The sequence below is a fragment of the Haliotis asinina genome, chromosome 10, assembly GCF_037392515.1.
Source record: "Haliotis asinina isolate JCU_RB_2024 chromosome 10, JCU_Hal_asi_v2, whole genome shotgun sequence".
Classification (NCBI taxonomy): Eukaryota; Metazoa; Mollusca; class Gastropoda; order Lepetellida; family Haliotidae; genus Haliotis; species Haliotis asinina.
In genome coordinates this window covers 28571490-28591862 of record NC_090289.1, presented here as the reverse complement: position 1 = coordinate 28591862, position 20373 = coordinate 28571490, and the positions used below count along the sequence as shown (strand labels likewise).

At 40.8% G+C, this 20373-nt stretch overlaps 2 protein-coding genes across 6 annotated transcripts in view; both read left to right on the top strand.

The window, feature by feature from the left end:
- The window catches only part of LOC137299020 (frizzled-2-like), a 440584-nt gene that overhangs the window by 256438 nt on the left and 163773 nt on the right, over positions 1-20373 (top strand). The gene's annotated exons all lie outside the window — the stretch shown is intronic.
- Positions 1-20373, top strand: part of LOC137298481 (uncharacterized) — a 60108-nt gene that overhangs the window by 12318 nt on the left and 27417 nt on the right. Inside the window, exon 1 of one of the 5 annotated variants that reach the window (XM_067830768.1) lies at positions 166-248. The exons of 1 other annotated variant lie outside the window; for it this stretch is intronic. The gene's annotated coding sequence lies outside the window, so the exon portion shown is untranslated. Of the gene's footprint in view, positions 1-165; positions 249-13342; positions 13511-13644; positions 13663-20373 lie in introns of those variants that run through there. 3 more of the 5 variants (XM_067830765.1, XM_067830767.1, XM_067830769.1) reach the window with 3 other exon arrangements.

The window sequence follows — 20373 nt, the reverse complement described above, 5'->3', positions numbered from 1 at the left end:
TGTGCTGGATAATTGCATCGCTATTTATCCAGTCAGTCAGTTAAATCATCAACGAGACTGAAGCGTGACAATTGTCAAGTTGTTGTGACTTGTATCCCAGTGGCGTTTGACAAGTACAGCAGCGAGGGGCACTTACAGAGAAGACGTGTTTCAACAAGCAATACACGTCTTTACCGTATTATACCTCAACAACAGCCTTCCTGGTTCGAGAATCTCATTCCCTGCCACTTTCACTCGTCACCTGTCAGGTTAGTTCCTACCTGTAAGTGATAATCGATACACAATCATTATTCCTTCGTGCAATGATCAATGAGTTTATCGCCTCAATCTCTCCCACTAAACCGACTAAGACATGGGATTTCAGTTTACCTGGACCAATAACACTTAATAATGTTGTACATGTTCTTCATAGACGGTGTAGAGATTGTTCAAAAGATTGTAGTCCAAACTCTGTTATACAAAATTGGTAGAAACTCATTTTGGAAAACCAACCTTTCATGATAATTTGGGTTTCCGTGATTTGAAATTGATAAACGTTATTCTAGACCGAGACTAGTAAAATTCAAGGACTGGTGACATATCCTTGTCTAATCTTGCTTTTACGATTATGTTGAAGTAACTGTGTAACAAAGGGTTTCTTCTGTAAAATTAGATCCGCACTGCAGTTCGATGGTAGAAGCATCATCCGTAAAGAGGGCATGTTTAACTGCTGATCAAGCTGAACAATCTGATCTTGTGAATTTCGCTTATGTACTGATGTGCCTTGCGATAAAAGTCTTCATCTAAGATTGAAGGACCGATACTCTGTTTTCAACAATATGCATTTCCTGATGTTCCCCAGTGCTATTTGTTCATTTCACACTATCTATCAATGGTTTAGTCATTAGACTTGGGTATCATCCTTACACAAGTAGGGAACTGAACTTAGACCTTGCGTGACAAGACCCGCTAACACCTTAATCAGTGTGCTACCACTGTTGAACAAACTGTACGATATTGCTGGTGCACTTCTATACCTCGAATTACCCCAGTTCCCTTTGTGCTGTAAGCAGAACATTGGTACTTCAAAGATGCATACCGTCTTATTAGGAAGAATACAATTAGCCTAATGTGAATAGTTATTTTCTGCATGGTATGCTAAAGAATTGTACATAGTTCTTTATGATATTTATTATGTGGACTCCGAAGGCTATGTACCAGGATAAGAAACTCCATTTATTGAATCACACTTGAGGAAGCTAATAGTGTGAACAGTAACTAAAGTTTATATTTTGATGTTGATGAATGGGGCGATTATTAATATCTTCACCTCGTGCCGACAGTGTATTGTATTTCAATTGCATATTCAACAAGGCGCTATTGTCATGCTTTACCGGAGAAGTGCAACAATTGTTCCGCCTATGACTATTGATTAGGTTATTGGTGAATATTGGGGTACCATTTAATTTTTTAGGATTTTGTATTTTTTACACGATTTGCATATTTAAGTTGAAATAATATGATCCAGTATTTTAAACAGATTAAATATGTGTGTGCATGAACAAGGAAAGTGGAAACTTAGAGTCAGTGACACAGTAACCACCGTAAATGTGATACATATGACGTGCCATACTTAGTATCACGCTTGCTAAGGTCGATGCCTAGCTAGGATTTACATCCCTGGATTGGATGGCTAGGATTTACATCCCTGGATTGGATGGCTAGGATTTACATCCCTGGATTGGATGGCTAGGATTTACATCCCTGGATTGGATGCCTAGGATTTACATCCCTGGATTGGATGCCTAGGATTTACATCCCTGGATTGTCTTGTCCAGATTCGATTAATTATAAACCGATGAAATATTACGTTAACGCTGGAGTACCGGGCCAAACAACAAATACAACAATAGCAACAACAACATATTTGTGGGCATAGCTTGAAAAACCTACTTATAGCACAAATATACAAGCCATGATTTCAACACGTCAGTAGGATTTATTTCGTCTGACAACTTGCCATATATATTTCTGTTTAGTCATCACGGAAAATGTGTGACATTTCTTTGGGTGTCATATTTTCATTCTTATTTACTGCTGCTCCTTGTACATACGCGAGTCTCACAACGATGATGGAGGAGAAGAAAATGGCTGTCTTTCTAGGTATCAGAACGATAGCTCGCACATGCTGTAACTAGCGAGTAACTTAATGTCTTGGTCCACTTGCACCGAAGGATTAATTATATGTTAAGGAAGAAAAAAAGGAAAAGGGAAAAACAGCGCCGCAAACCGTCTGTATAATCAGAGACACGAACATAAGAAAAAGGTATTTATTTCTTGTATTTCTTAGTGCTGGGTGCTGTTGTGGAAAACACCTTTATCCTTAAGCGTTCTAAGCATTATAGCGTTCTAAGCGTCATAGCCTTTTTTAAGCGTTATAACGTTTTAGCGTTGTAAGCGTTATAAGTGCTACAGCGTTACAAGTCTTGGGACCTTAGCGCTAAGATCGCTTTGCTCAACGGTATCCCGATAACGATGACCGTATATCGTTAACAAGCGCGTCCGTTTTCAACAGTATGGCATACAATCCGCAAGAAGTAATAATAGTATCGAAGACCGAACACAGTGATTGTATCTGGAAAAAGTGCAATAACATCCTTGACCCTTCTCCTCATTGATAGTATCAGACGTTAAATTTGACGTTGAGGTATTGGTTCTGTTATTGATGGACATCTTGTTTCAGTATATCAAGATTTCGTACACGAGGATCTCTCTGGAGTATTCTGCGATCCATAATGTGATTCTGAGAAGGAGAGTGTATTCACCCAATAAGTTGTCACGCGTGGTCAGCCATAACACCGGCCCTTGTTGCATTAATTTGCTGATGTTTATCTAACCAGTCGACGGATAGTACGTCGATCTCTTGCAATAACCCCCAGTGACATCCACCATTCTGCATACCAATTTTAGTTTGCCGTCTTTGGGAAGTTGACGTTTAAGAAGACTCTATATTTGCTTATCAACAACTATATCAATTGGTGTTTCAAGTTATCAAGCGGTAGGAAGTGTTTCCGGTGACCAGGAATTTCACATTGCATGTGCATATCTAAAATTAATGTATGGCGTGTCCAGATGGGTAAGAAACATCATCTCCACAAATAACGATATGGACTGCTTCTATCGGGATACAATCATAGTTGTTGTGATACTTTTTCCATGTGTATATTTTCAAAATGTTTTTCAAGTTATTTCGAATGTGACGTCACCCTTCTCCTTGGAATGCTATGAATAATGACACGTGGTCTGGTATTATATGAAATATGACATTGGATAAACAATATCGCAGCTGTGTAATAAACAGTTACATGTGCACAGTTACGTGTATTACACGGAAGGATATTGAGGGTGTTTACAATTACTGCACGTGAAACAAGCAATAAATCAAGTCGGACATGACATTCAGTTTCGGGAAAAGACCACGCCATAAAATACCAGCGGACAGAAACAGCCATATATCGCACAACCCGTGTTCACTACCGTGTATTTTGTCATCAGCCCGTATATGGAAGGGATAGGGGAGACAAAAGCCTTTATCACCCAGACACTCATAGCCTAGGTATGATAACAATCCATGATAGATGGTGGCTCCTGCAAACAGCATCTAGACATCAGGTAAATCAGTCGACGAGACGAGCAGTGAAGATCTTCCTGATGGTCTCTATTTGCATTTCTGATTTAATCTGTGGACATAGAGGCTATTGACAAAACACTTATTCTATTAGTATTCGTTGAAAATATTTGTTTTGTATGGCTATTTCTTCAATGCTTCCAAATGGAAATTCTTGAAGTTATTGTTTCCTTTTCGTCAATACATCGATTGCTCTCTTCAGTTCCAAGTGTCTCCACATGGGAAGAAAGGGTCGAGTATTCCTTGTTTGTGTTTCTGTGGAATGTAAAGGAAGAGTGGTTCAAATATTCCTTGTTTGTCTTTCTGTTGGAATGTCAATTAAGAGTAGGTTCAAATATTCCTTGTTTGTCTTTCTGTGGGAATGTCAATTAAGACTAGGTTCAAATATTCATTGTTTGTCTTTCTGTTGGAATGTCAGTTATGAGTAGGTTCAAATATTCCTTGTTTGTCTTTCTGTGGGAATATCAAGGAAGAGTGGTTCAAATATTCCTTGTCAGTCTTTCTGTGGGAATAGCAAGGAAGAGTAGGAACTACTATTCCTTGTCAGACTTTCTGTGGGAATATCAAGGAAGAGTAGGTACGAATGTTCCTCATTTGGCATTCTGTGGGAATAGCAAGGAAGAGTAGGTTCAAATATTCCTTGTTTGTCTTTCTGTGGGAATATCAAGGAAGTGTGGTTCAAATGTTCCTTGTTTGTCTTTCTGTGGGAATAGCAAGGAAGAGTAGGAACTACTATTCCTTGTCTGTCTTTCTGTGGGAATATCAAGGAAGAGTAGGTACCAATGTTCCTTGTTTGTCTTTCTATGGGAATAGCAAGGAAGAGTAGGTTCGAATATTCCTTGTTTGTCCTTCTGTGGGAATATCAAGGAAGAGTGGTTCAAATATTCCTTGTTTGTCTTTCTGTGGGAATAGCAAAGAAGAGTAGGAACTACTATTCCTTGTCTGTCTTTCTGTGGGAATAGCAAAGAAGAGTAGGTACCAATGTTCCTTGTTTTTCTTTCCGTTGGAATATCAAGGAAGAGTAGGTACCAATGTTCCTTGTTTGTATTCCGGTGGAAATGGCAATTTAGAGTAGGTTCTAATATTCCTTGCTTGTATTCCTATGGGAATGTCGAGGAAGAGTAGGTACCAAGATTCCTTCTTGTCTTTCTGTTATGAAGTCGGTGAGGTCTAGGTACCAATATTCCTTGCTTGTCTTCATTGTAGAATGTCAAGGCAGGTTATGTGCCATTATTCCTAGCTTGTCATCCTGTCTGAACGCCGAGGAAGATTATATAATTCGGTGCCTACATCCCTTGCCTACGTTCCTGTCTGATTGTCGAAAACCCCTTGTCTCCTTATAGGAATATAAAGGAATACAAGGTGCCAACATCCTGGGCCTATCTCCCTTTGATTAAGAACAGTTCCACAGCTGTTAGTACACTAGCTTGCAAGAGTCGAGTAAAATAATTGGGTTATTTTAATGTTTGACATAACTGTTTGTGGGTCTTCACCCTGTATTGATGTGTCTGATCTGAACCCGATAACAGGTCACCTTGACACTGCAATTGCTGACCGACCAGATAGTCATTGATTGATGAATTCGATCGTCATGTCGAAGGCTTAGGTTTGATCGCAAACATTGACGCAAAGCTATTAGTGGTGTAACCTTAGATTAAATTCTGGGATGATAATAATGCGCCTTAAAAGTCGCGCAGACATTTATTTATTTTCGTCAAATTGTCTGTCAAACACTTCATCCCCAAAACGATAGTCTTAAAGTCTCCGCACATTTTGGTGTCTCCCGTCGTGGTATTCCTGGTATAGTGCTCAAAGGGCATAAACCTAAAGTCACTCCCTTAAAATATCAATTGACATTCGGCATCTCTGATTCATTTCCCGGCTTCTGATCTGATTCCGAATGAAGTGGTTGTGGGTGATAAGCAAGAAGTAAATGGCGATCATCCGATCTAACTTCATGGATAGATGAATGACACAGGCTGTGCTTCTGGTCGTAAGAGGATCACGGTGTCTTCAATGAGAGGATTGTAAACAGCATATTAGATCTTGTGCGTTAAGGCCTCGGAGGTGAAGAGTCGGAGAGTCGACAACGGGATTTGGGCGTGAATAACCAGATGTGGAAATGTGAATGTGGACGACATGTCTGAATTTGAACTGGGACTGTGCACATTATAAATCCTAAGACAACCGATATTTCGGTACAGTGTCACAAATATATTCTCTGATACGAAAATATAATAAAAGTATAAATGTCACTGACAAAAAGACAGTTCTGCATAATTCTTCCGTAATATATACAGGAGCATAATCATATATATGCATGTTTCATAATTTCGTTTCGTGTTTGATAAAGCAAAAAGTTGTAGTAAGAGATTGTAGTAAAATATTACAAACTCCATGCATTACGTGCGTGCGTCACCAAGATCTATCAAAAACATTTGTTGGACATATTTCATAAAATGAAAATTATCTATATGGCCATTTATCATAGGGAGAGGGGATCTGAAATCACAAACTGTATCCCAGCCCACCCCGCCCAATCCCTCACCCACCGCCATATTAAATGGCACCACTACCTTTCTTTATTCTCATGAAGAATTTGTCAACGCCCAGTTTTCAGTAATTCACTCCTCGAAATGTAGAAAATTGTAGGACAATGATTTCGCCTATGCTGCACGTGCATATTTCTCAAGTTCATATGTTATCATATAGACGCGTCCCACTCACGACCTAGTAAATAGTGCGGGTTGTAACGAAAGTCCCCATGTTAACAACACGAGACACGTGTCGTGACAGTGATGTAGCAGCTTCTGGTTGGAGACCCGATCACGTATGTGCCGCTGACATACACGTTCAGACTATGACAGATATATCTACAGCGTTGTTCTGGCTGATCCCGTCACCGTCCATACATTATACTGGTACTGGTGTAGCGTAGTGCCATTGTACACCTGCGTTAACTACTACTGCTTCTGCTACTACTACAAGTGCATCTCCTACTACTACTGAAGCTGCTGCAACCACCACCACCACTGCCGCCACCACGAATACTACACATACCAGGGCTTTACCGTTACAGCCAGGTTCATGCAGAAGAGAAAAGGATGTGGTTGAAGGACGGTGAGACACACATACACAAAGGCACTCAGACACACACGTACACATAGACACAGAAACAAGCAGCCACATCTACCCGCACCCCACTCCCCCTCCACACACCAACACATTAGCACCATGTCAATCACGATCGGCCATAACCAGACATCACCTTCATGTTCAACAAAATTATATTTCTCCATGACGACTTCGAATGTTGGAGTTCTGTTCTGTCACTGCTCTATTGCATGTACAAACAATTTCTGCAACACCCACAATCGCTATCCGGACATCTAATTTAAACAGCCAATTGAGTTTTCTACAAAACGTCAAGGAAAATGAAGTTTTTAATGTTTTTCCAAATATAATCTCATCTTTCACATGGAAGCTCCTAACATGTCCCGTCGAGTTCACTGTACTCAAACATGTCTGCATGATTTTCATACACGTCAATTTAACACATACGTGAACGCATATAATACAATATAGAATATTGATTAAAAAATCACGACATATTTTCTGTTTTGTGTGAATTATGTTGAAGAGTTTTTGGTTACCATGGTAACACGTACTGACGTTACGTGGATACTCTGACCGTTGTGATTAAGCCCACAATTAGCACATTTAGATGGCTCACAGAACGATAGTTTTGCCAATTTGCCTTGGAATATGAGCATGCAACTGTCGGTGTATTCATTGACACTGAACCTAACAATCATTCAAGACGCGAGTCAGTGGCACAAAGCGTATGAGAATCCATTCTGCTGTCAGTGCGATGGTGTGAATGCAGACCCGCCCACGGGGAATTCTGGTTATATAATATACATCTAATTCTGAGTTATATTTAGTTCTGAAGATGATGTATCGTGTTTTATCAACGGGGATACTTAGTAGGACTATTTTGGGCGTGCGTCGCTACGTATGTCTTTTACACATGACAATATTATGTATATATTATTTATACCGCCATCCATCAGGACAGCAAAATGTGTCACCGTGATCTATGTGTATGAAGTTGGCCGTGTGTTATTTAGGATATAAGTGTTATGTGTTTGCTTGTGAATGTTATTGAGTATTCGATGCCCTGAGATTTCATTTGGAACCGACAGGGTTGACTTGACACAACGACAGATTTGAATGTTATGATGTCACCATGCGTTTTCCCCAGCAGCAAGCTCCATGTTCAAGCTGAAGTAGCAATGACTTTATCCTACAAAGTCCCGTTTTATTTATATGCCATTTTAAGTTGTCAGGACCTCATTCGGTCTTGACAGAGATTCAGATTTTCGCTTGAGGAGCTTAATGCGTACCTGACCATGTATACATGCACTGCCACCTGTTGTTTTCTTTTGGGAATCATAATCCACTTGTACAATCCATATACACGAAAGAAAAACATACAGAAATTGCAAGAATTCTTTTTGAAAGCTAAATTCGTCTTATTTCTAGTCTGTGGTCATGGAAAATGAACTATGAATAAGTGGGGCGGCTTTAAAGTCGCTTTGAACAGTATCCCAGTTACCTCGCGGTGTCTGCTTGATGTTGAGGAAATCCCACGTAATGTACATCTCAGACGCGGCACTTTAAACATCCAGTTTGAAATACCTGAAATATGTTTAGATATAAAACAAATGCATTCTGCCCTGAGCATTGATCTCGGTTTTGTAGTCATTCTGCCCATGCTTTCTTTTTTTCATCATCTGTATGATTCAGTGTATGACTGTATGTATGACTGTATGTATGACTGTATGTATGTCTGACTGTATGTCTGACTGTATGTCTGACTGTATGTATGTATGTATGTCTGTCTGTCTGACTGACTGACTGACTGTATGTATGTCTAACTGTACGTATGTCTGACTGTATGTATGTATGGGTAATTCCAACCAAAGAACGATACAGCCAGATGTTCGAAAAGCACGTGCACAAGTGTCGAGAAAGTTATTTATTTATTAACCTGTGCTGTGCTGTTTCCATACTTTCTAGCACACCTGGCTATCCCCTTTTTTCATCATCTGTATGCTTCAGTGTATGACTGTATGTCTGACTGTATGTATGAATGTCTGACTGTATGTATGTCTGACTGTATGTATGTATGTATGACTGTACGTGTGACTGTATGACTGTATGTACTGTTTCCATACTTTCTAGCACACCTGACTATCCCCTTTTTTCATCATCTGTATGCTTCAGTGTATGACTGTATGTCTGACTGTATGTATGAATGTCTGACTGTATGTATGTCTGACTGTATGTATGTATGTATGACTGTACGTGTGACTGTATGACTGTATGTACTGTTTCCATACTTTCTCGCACACCTGGTTATCCCTTTCTCTGCACTCCTCCCTCGTAACAAATTGTGAACTGTGTCAATATTTTCAAAAACATTCTACGAAAACCTCACAGAGTTGATATGATGTTCTGATTATGATCAACATTTCACTGAGTATGTTATGTTTAGTAGTTTTCGAGCGAGACTGCAATTCATCGGTCCGCTATTGAGCCAAACGGGCTATAGAAAGTGTTTATTTGATGATTACTGAGGGCGATTTAATCTTTTAAAATCGATATACTGCAGGAATAATCTGGTAGTTTAGGTTGATCAACGTTGATTCTTGTCATTAAACACCTTGTCCCTCCATGTTTATAGCATTAACCGGCATTTTTGACATATATATTCTCATATAATCAATCATATTATCGTCATGCTAATATCATAAAAGGTAACCGACATTTCAAGCCGCTTGATGTCATCATCACCCCAAAGAAGATACCTGATCACATGGGATATGCACCGACCTTGTTGACATATGGTCATACTATCGACATATTATAATCAACGTTTAAGTCGCTTGATGTCATCGTCATCGTCATCCCCCAAAGGATACCTCACCAAATGGGATATGCACCGACCTTGTTGGTGCATGGTCATACTGTCGACATGTCATACCGCTTGATGTCATGATGACCCCTAAAGGAACCCTTGCCCCGTGGAAAATAGCCGATTGGGTTACTAATCTGTGAACCTGAAACACAGAGAATAGTAAAGTAAGATTTAGGCAAACAAATGAGACAGATTTTGAGTGACGTGACTATTTACGAGGCCTGCTAATCGGTCCGATCGTAGTCCTTCATTACGTACCTCCCGGATAAGCAGGATGTTAGACGTATCAATGTCACCTAGCCCTAGCGCTCTGATCCGTATTGACAGTTCGTGCTTCGCGCATATTATGTTGCAAGTTGATTTGGAGTAATATGGCAGTTGCACCAAATCGATTCAACAATCACGCTGAACAGAACTAGAAATAGATTTGGATGGTGTCTCGAAACTGAAAATCAGTATTGCTGGGGATTGTTTGACCAGTCAAATGGTGATTTATGATGCGGTTTATTGGGTGTATACTGTGATAGGAGTCGATGAATTTTTGCCTTTGTCTTTCTGTCGTTACTGAATGTGGAACACTGTTTTCCAAAAATGTTTACGATTGTAAATATTGACAACATTTTAATCAAATCGGAGAGTTTCCAGTCCATGTCGAAAAATGGTAGTCTCAGGCCTTAACCCATATTATTTCCACCTACAGCCTAGCCCACCCTGCAGTGCTAAATCGTTAACTGAAGCAAACCTATATTTCTCCAGGTTCGGAATCTCTGGTCTCCCGGGAGCTCCTTTTCAAAGTAAATGGGTGTATTTGTTGCAATCAAAGACATACATGTTCCGAGACGAAGCGGTTGTCTAAACGGTCGACGTGTAACGATTTGTGAGTTACAGCATATAAATGCATGAACATAATGCAAGTGACCTTTTCCTATTTTGACTTTGTGCCAGTTGTGTTTTTACCTAAATAATCGATTTTCCTTGTCATGTGTCTGTGACATCCCTTTTGTGGCGCTAGAACATAATTATGACTTTACATTTTCCAATGGAATCGTATTGTCGCCGTGTTTCCATTTGGGGGCGTTTAAGAGGCATAATAAAAGATACCGTATCTTAATCACATGTTTGTCTGACACAACACATCTGGCTACAGCACGAGAAAACACTACAGCCGTTAAAACGCATGATCACCTTCCTGTTATGTAACGCTAAAAGTCACTGATGCTGTTTTCAGTAAATTCCGTTAACATGTCTTGCAGAATCAATAGCATTAGTTGTCATTAAAAGTTTGCGTGACACTGGATTAAGCTTTATTAACCGCAACAGAGCCTGACCCATATTTAGTGCAATGCAGCATCGCAAGTCTCCATCATTTAATGAATGGAATCACAGCCCTATCTCATGGATTTTCGTTCGTATGGAAATCAACTGAGAGAATGCTGTTTGGACCATGGGCCATGGACCATGATCCCGGACCATGAGCAACAGTCCGTGTTATGGCTTTCATAAAGTAACGAGTATTGTTTTACGCCGTTTTTAGGAGTATTCCAGCAATACCACGTAGGGGAAGGTCACATATTGCACCCATGTGGGGACGGAAGTGGTGTCGGTGTGACGAACGAACGATGTAGCCGAAAGGCAACCTACGGCCTTACTTTCATGAACATGTGCTTATGACATAGTGAGTATCGTACAAAGGACAGTGCTACCAACTGTAATTTCATATAATTGCTGAGACGGTGGGGTAGCCCAGAAGTTAAAGCTTTCGCTCGTCACGCAGAAAACGCGGATTCTATTCCCCATACTGATACAATGTGTAAAGCCCATTTCTGGTGCGCCCCCGTGATATTGCTGGAATATTGCTGAAATATTGCTTAGGGCGGCGTAAAACCCCAACTCTCTTGCATAACAGTACGGGTTGGACGGAAGGCAAAGCACTATCTTTCAAGGGTTGTGAGACAGTGTTTGGGGTTTCGCACTCGAAATCTCTAAGTGCAAGACCCCATTGCCTGTTTGAATGCCCAGGGACACGGTTCATGCACACTCCGCATACTGACATAAAGTCACTTTGTTAAACACTATTCTATCGCTGTCATATAATACGAACATACTCCGAGGTATCTCGATACTGAATGCGGCATAAACATTTGTTAAGCGACATAATAATACGGGAACGATTTCTAAAGGAGTGATGCTTCGTCATGCGTGTTTAACAGAGCTATGATTATTCTCACTGTTTCCGGCTGGATAGTCAGATATATCGCTGGCGCAAAATACGACGATGTGGAATCCAAATTATATCATAAAGGTCGTTTTCATCGTGTATGCACCCAAGTGTGCATTGTTCATTTTTGAGCGTTGACGACTGCAGCATTTGGAGCCGTTGGCGATTTTGACTGTGTAACGTTGCATTTGCAGCTGAATAATTGGTTTGCCCTTTCATGTGTTTGTGTCCGGTGCCAGGCAGGATAGCTCATGGGCCTGTGGTATGGACTCAGTCGTTCAATTCACTGCATTTTGCAATGAAATCTTGTGAATAGGGAAAGGATATTTTCGTTAGTATCCATGATTATCCCGATTGTATATTTTGACAATTTGAAAGCATGAAGGAACCTACTGTTTTTTGTGAATGATCGCAAATCGACTCACAAATCACATATACATGTATTACCTGTCATTTCAGGCACTCGACATCACATCTTAAGTGGCTCCAACGTGATTGAGTGTTATATATGCCTTCTCAAGACATGAAACAAAAGACATCTTAATACGCTTAGTGTGCGATTTCAGTTGATGTCCTCAATGGTGGAACGTGATGGCGTTTATATTTTTGCTGACAGGGCACAATCATTACATCTGCCAGTGCAGACTCTGCTCCTTCTTGCCTACCCATCCATTTTCTTACTACCGATATACACCTCCTGTCAACACAAACTCATCCCATAACTACACTTTACCCTTTCTCGCCTCGGATGAAAAGCAAATAGATACTCACATTGAGAGATCAATGGTTTAGTCCTTTTTAAAGCAAAACATTTACTCACGGGTGGAGTGTAATATACATTTTTTCACGTGGCAAGTTGCAAATATGTTTAAAACATGCGTACGTACACACGCCTGTTTGAAGGGATGCTTTTTAGGGGTATGTTGTACAAGTGGAAGAAATTTTTACACACGTGCTTCTTATATTGTTCAGGCATAAACTTATCATTGACAATCCCTACCCATACCCTTCTCTGCAAATAATGTCTGTTCCCACTCTTCTCTTCATCTGCCGCCCTTACAAATTCCCACACCCCCTCATAGCAAACTTTAGACTTGAAGCCATCGACCTTTTCCTCGTCTTTCGTGTGCTATTGTACCCGGGAAGTGACCAAAAGACTTTATGTTCCCGCAATCCTCTTCGCCTTAGATTGGTGCTCATGTTGTTGATCATTGTCCAGGCTTGATTTTTTTACAGACCGCTGCCATACAGCAGTCTAAGAGTATTGCTGAGTGTGATGTTAAACAACAACCAAACCAAACCCCCAACCCCAAACCTCCACACCCCTTCAGGCCAAACTACCAATCTAACCCTTAATGCCCTCCATCTCCTCATCTTTAGGGTACTCGTGTACCCAGGAGATGATGGAGAGATATTGAGAGAAGGCAACCGGGGCAATTACCCGATGAGCGTGCATAGAATCCGTCACAACCTCCTCGCCAGCTGCGCCACTCGGTGTGAACGTCGTGAGCCGATTACTCTGTGTTATCAGTGGATGGTCAAGTGCAGTATTGACACACATTTGAAGAGTGACCACTTCGTGGACATCAGTCGAGGATTAGCATTAAGGAGATTATAAGGTGATTGCATGCAGCGTTGTCAGGTGAGTCAGATACAGCAGGGCACCCTGTAGCGGTTCAACGAGGAAATATGGATCGTTGTGGCCACTAGGTAGTTCCTACTGGTACAATACAGGATGTGTGCTAGTTGTTGCTGATTGACATCGGAGTTCGTGTTTAACTGCAACGTGTAACAGTGAGTACATTTAGTGAGGACTCATTGATGGTTTGTTAATCACTGTCGATGAAGTGCAAGAACGACTTTTACGAACCGACGTTTACTCACTGACTCGGGTTGGTAGATAAACATTCAGGAAAGGTGGATAATGCACCTTTGCAGATAGACAGGCATTAGGGGTAAGGTAGATATCGGGAATCTTCAGGCAGACAGGCATTGGGGTAAGGTAGATATTGGGCATCTTCAGGCAGACAGGCATTGGGGTAAGGTAGATATCGTGCATTTTCAGGTAGATACCATGCATCTTCATGTAGACGGGGATTGGGGTAAGGTAGATGTCGGGCATCTTCAGGTAGATAGGCATTCAGATAAGGAAGACATCATGCATCTTCAGGAAGAGTGGCATTGGGGTAAGGTAGATATCATGCATCTTCAGGAAGAGTGGCATTGAAGATAAGATAGATAATCGTGCATCTTCAGGCAGACAGGCATTGGGGTAAGGTAGAGATCATGCATCTTCGGGTGGACAGGCATTCCGATAAGGTAGATGTCATATATCTACACGGAGAGTCTGAGAGCAGTATACAGATAAGGCAAACATGGTACGTCACACGTAGAGGGACATTCAGGTAAAGGGGTAGTGGTACATCTGCAGGTAGACAGGTAAACAGATAAAGGAGGCGTGGTACATCTGCAGGTAGACAGGTATTCAGGTAAGGGAGGCGTGGTACATCTGCACTTAAACAGGTATTCAGGCAAAGTACATGTAGTACATCTCGAAATTAATGGACAGGGCAACCACCTCATGCCACCTTTCCCAATAATTTGCGATGTGGGGATTTTAGAAACGCCTTGGAACGAAATACCTCATGGGGATAAATAACGGTCACATTAGCACCTGGTCAAAGGTAAATCGTCTAATCCAATGAGTGCACGAAATGTCCCTCCACTCCACTCCACACAGGCTTTATTATCTTTCAAACACGTTTCTAACCAACTAATCCAAAGAAAAACCAACATGTTTGCTCTGGCGTAACGTTCTTCTTTACGAAACAACGCGTGACGCTGTCTTTAAAACGAGAGCAAGACTTTAGTGGGAGGTAAGGTGTCGGAATCTAGGTAGGTTACAGTGTATGTTCTTAATAGTAAGACAGTCAAACAGGAAGTCTGTCTCACAGTCCTTGAACTGCATTATATTCCCTTCCACCCAGCTCTTTCTGCAATCCTCAAGACATAAATGAGGGAAGTCTGTATATTTCTTCAGATTCTGAATCTCCAAGCTCATTAGGGCCCGTTTACATGTTAAATGGAATTAAATGTTTCAAGCAAAATTATGCTGCAGCATATTCAGCGTGTGTATAAGCGTTAGTTTATAAACAAGTCTGCAAGGTTAGATGGTTAGAGGTATTACCTTCACTGGAAAATGTAGTGTTGCTAGGTTACTAGACTCATGATTATTGATGGCATCGACATTTAAATTGAAACGGAGTCCTAGCGGGTTGGAATGTCAGAAAATGTGTAAAATATAAACTCCTTTGGATCTGTAGCAGTGCAGCGGCGATTAACAGATGCCGCATTGACGGACCTAGAGGTGGGTGCAGGAGATTAGAGACGACTGGGTATACTCACTACTTTGCTATTCGATAATGACACCAGGTTATTTTCAAATGGTATAATAACGTCTTTGTTAAAATCCACACTTCATACCAACCATCGAGGCTCCCCGGAAAACAGACCCCTGAACGGGATAATGACTGTCACTTTACATCTCGTGCCGATATTGACACAGGCGGGTGCACAGGCTAGTTGCATAGGCAAACGATACTGTCTCTGAATAGGTGTGTTTTCTGCAGTTGTACAATTGCAAGTCAGCAGATTCGGTCTGAATGCAGCGTTGTACATGCTTTTTTCAGTAATTTGAACAACGCATCTTGTGGATTGTTGAAAATATGCCATCTCGACAAAGAGAAAAAGTTTATACAAAATTCTGGGCTCGTACGCTTTTTGACTCACTAATAATTGAAAGCGGATTATACACCCGCGATGAAATGAAAGACATGCATTTCCATTCGTGCCTGTGTTGGACATTTAAATCCTTGATTGTTCATGTACTATTACCACAACAACGCGATTCCTAAACGTTGTTAGGAACCGCTTTTTCCTACATGTGTCCCAGCCGTCGAGCCATAATTCGTCATGTCCCCAAGTCGTGACATCAATTCACACGATATCAATGAAGCTGTTTAATGTTAACGTACGTACGATTGTCGACGTGCTCATTTCGAGGACAGTCGATAAACTTGTCGATCGGTAGAGTCAATGATATATTGTCCAACAATGTATTTTTTTCAAACTATAGTTTGATGTGTTTTCAACCACCTGTACATACTGATCGCATGAAGCCAATCTTATGTTGCGAAAGTGTGTGGGTATGATTTAATTACGTCTGCTTCCAAATTGTATCGGCATTAGCGAGAAGTTAAGATCCATGTCACAATAACTCTTGCATGACAACATAAGTTGGCGAAGAGTTACATTTATGTCCGCATCCCAGGACCCATGAAGGTCCATGGGTAGAATAGGCCTTCACAAACCCGTGCTTGTTCTGAAAGGCGACTATGCTTGTCGTTAGAGGCAACTAACGGGATCGGGTGGTGAGGTTCGCTGACTAACGGGACCAGGTGGTCAGGCTTGCTGACTTGACTGGCTCATGTAATCGGTTCCTAACTGGTCAGATTGATGCTCATGCTGTTGATCACTGCATTGTCTGGTCCAGATTTGATTATTTACAGACCTCCGCCTTATAGTTGGAATATTGCTGAGTGCTGTGTAAAACTAATCTCACTCACTCACTGACTCGCATCCCGGTTTGTCGTGTTGTTCTGGGATGTCAACTCCGTATGCTCGTGGGTTCTCAGCACTGTTCATAATCCATAAAAAAACCCGCTTGAATACGGTACAAACCTTTTCAATCCATACATCACCCACTATAGCACATTACGCATTTTTAATCATGTTATCCCAATATTCGATATTTCTAGCACGTTTTCCTTCAACTCTTGTCGTGAAAGGCTACTTAAGGTTCGACTGTCTTCGTAACTACTCGTGTCATTCCGTATGTCATGGAAAGAGGCGAATAGTTAGACACCCATCATATAGCTGTAATGATAAGCTAAACCGAAAACAAAACAACAACAACAAATAATGAAAAATAAAATAAAAAATAAAAAATAAAGAGCGTGATGATAAGTACCAAGATAAGAGCCACGCTGTACATTTATTTAGAAAAAATATTCCTATTCCTGCTTGATACGAGATCTCTATCATTCAGTGATCTTCAGTCAGACATCCTGCACAGATCATGTTGATGATGTTTGAGTCGGCGAGTATCGTTATATCAGTGAAACATATGGCGTTGTGGGTTATCTCTCATCACCTGCTTCAACTTCAGCGCAGCTCAGCTGTCAACAACAATCGATCAACTTATTCCACTCAGCTCAGTGTCATGACCATGCTTGCTTTACGCAGGAGTGAAAATCCGCCTTATCTCTTTACTCAGATTCTGTTTGTCCCCCTCAACACAATGTCTATCAGCCGTGGTCTATGTCATCAATTAAAAAATTTAACCCCCCCCCCCAAAAAAAAAACGATGAAAGCATTTGCATAATAACAAAACATATAACGTCAGCGGAAAAGAATTCTATTCTTAGAAACAGATTCCATTTGGTGTAAATGTCAAAACAGCTGTAGATAAGGGATATTAAATCAATAATCATATCGGGTGTTTAAAGTAAATATACGTTTAAAATGAATATAAAGTTATATACGTTTTTACAAACGTTGACGCGATCGAATGTAGTTTTACGCCCATTAGCAATATCCTAGCAATACTACGTTGTGTGGGATTTGGTGGGGAACACCAGAAATAGGTGCCACACATTGTAGCCATGGTAACCAGTAGCTTACGTCACGGTCCCTCGTAACACATAACAAACGCATCTCACCACTCTATATGTTATACGCATAAAACTGTTTATTTCCCCACATGGGTGCAATGCGTGAAGGCCATTTCTGGTGTCCCCGCCTTGGGATTGCTGGAATATTGCTAAAAGCGGCGTAAAACCATACTCACACACTCACTTTTCATTTCACTCTATAACGGATTGACTTAATGTGATATGACGAGACAATTTACCTGTCTGTTCAAGGCAAGGTACATTGTATTAAGCTAAATGTATTCCAGCCAGAACCTATTAGTAGAGCGCTGATTACAGGAACTGATTGATAATATTATTTTCTAATGGACTTCCGTGTTGACATGTGTTCTACTAAAATGAGTGTAAGTGCGTCAGCAAATACATACTAGCATAAAATCTGCAACGGGATATTTGAAAACGCGTCCGCTTCTGACTGAAGGTAATTTATATGCAATTTATAGACTTAAGCAAAGATATGGATAAGATCATTATGCAGGATATGATGCGGGCACTTTAATGCACATGCATTGCGTAATTTTAATGGCTAGGGAAAGTGAATTTTATTGAATAATTATTATATATAGATGTTAGATATGGGAATTATTGGACGTACTTATATCATAGAGAACTAGTATTGCTTGAGTTTGTCCATGGCATGTTTAGGTTGATTGCTTTGTTGTTTTACGCCGCACTCAGCAATACGCCAGCGGCAATCTGTAAAATATCGAGTCCGGACCAGATATTAGTCTAACTATGTTGAGTTGTGTTGTCAGTCCATCAATCTATTGTCAGTTAAGGGGACACTCACTTGCTGTCACTCACTTGAGGAAGATATAGGACATCTCTATTAACGTCATGTCTGTTGTTTAGCTCCGCAGTAAGCATTAACTCAGCTCTCTGTCGGCAGTCTGTGAAAGTCGAATCCGGACCAGACAATCCAGTGATCAACAGCACGAAGAATTGGGATACGATGACATGTGTCCCCACGATCCCCGTTAGTCTGTAAGAATGGTTTGCTGACGATCAGTTCTAACCCGGATCTCCACGGCCGAAAGATGTCTCGTTTGCATTTGCAGATGAACCAACATCCAGTCTCCATCCAAAATCTAAAACGTAAATGTGAAACTCCTGTTCCTTGAGTAAGTCTACTCAGAACTTGGTATTTGCAACTGGACAAACCTCCAGATTATCCTCATATTAAAGTTTCCCAGCAATATGGCCGCGGACTGTAAAAATAATGTAATCTGGACCAGACTATCTTGTGATGGAGAGCATGAACATCTACTCAACAGGGATCCTATTTGCGCTCAAAAACCGTAATACATGTACAGTGCGTCACTCATTGCGTCACGTGCATGAAAGATATACAGGTTTAGGCGTATTGGTGAGTGAGGCGTAATGGGGAAATAGAAAATGGGAAAAACAATGGACGAGGATATAATAAGTGACTCACCTGCAATCAGTATACGTCAAGTAGAATAGGTAACACTACACCTCTTCTCAAACACGCCCATTTGGCACATCACAGTTTTCCTCGTAGCTATAAATAAAAAAAGTAATTGAAACAACATGTCTTTAAGGAAGGAAAGCGGCTGTTTAGGTAAATTGTTTTATAACCAAAACACATCGTGTCCAACAAATTTGCAATATGATAATTGTTATGCTGATACTTGTACAATATTTGATAATTGTTAAACCAACTCTTATGCTATTGTGTTCATGATAATGCGCGCGAATGATCGTTACATTCACGATAATCCCAGGGCTTGGGCGTTTGCTTTTGTCAAGGACAATTCGTTAGATTCATCTTCATTGAGTTAATTAAAATACTGGGAGCTGAATCGTTACTGAGTTAATGATAGTCCTCGGCACTGATCGTTACTTAGTTCATGATAATAGTGGACACCAACCATTTTTGGGTCCATGATAATCCTGTGCACTGATCATTACTGAGTTCGTGATTATTCTGTGCACTAATCGTTACTGAGTTCATGATAATCCTGAGCACTGATCGTTATTGAGTTCATGATAATCCTGAGCACTTATCGTTATTGAGTTCATGATAATCCTGAGCACTTATCGTTATTGAGTTCATGATAATCCTGAGCACTGATCGTTATTGAGTTCACGATAATTGTTGATAATGGTCGTATTATTGCATGAATGACAGTCCTAGGTATCGGTCGTCATATTGTACCTATGACAATCCCACTGTTTTCACGTTATGATTTATCAGTTGTTAATCATAGATTGGCCATTATGTTGTGTCAGTGATAATTCAAAGTACTGCTCGTTCTCTTGTGTCAACCTAAACGCTCGATATGTCGATGATCGATGCTATTCTCGTTGATTCTGAACGTCAGCGACGTCTCGCAACAAAACTAGACTCTCAACGATAGTACGCAGAGAATACTTTCGTTGGGGTGCCACATCTCAACGGGTAGGTCATTATTGAGCCGGTGCGTGAAGCCCATCTCTGGCGTCTCCCCGGCGTGATATTGCTGGAATATTGCTAAAAGCGGCATAAAACAAAACTCACTCACACCGACTCATTCCATTTAGTCAGATTTTGACATGGTAGTAACTGGGAGGGTGAGTGCGGTTTTTCCTGCATTATCGCTCCATCAATACCACGACGGAGGACACCCGGTATTGACTTCACGCACTATACCCTTACAGAGATCCAAACCAGGATCTTCAGCTGACAGTTGAATCACTAGACTACCCACCGAACCTGCATGGCTAGAAATAC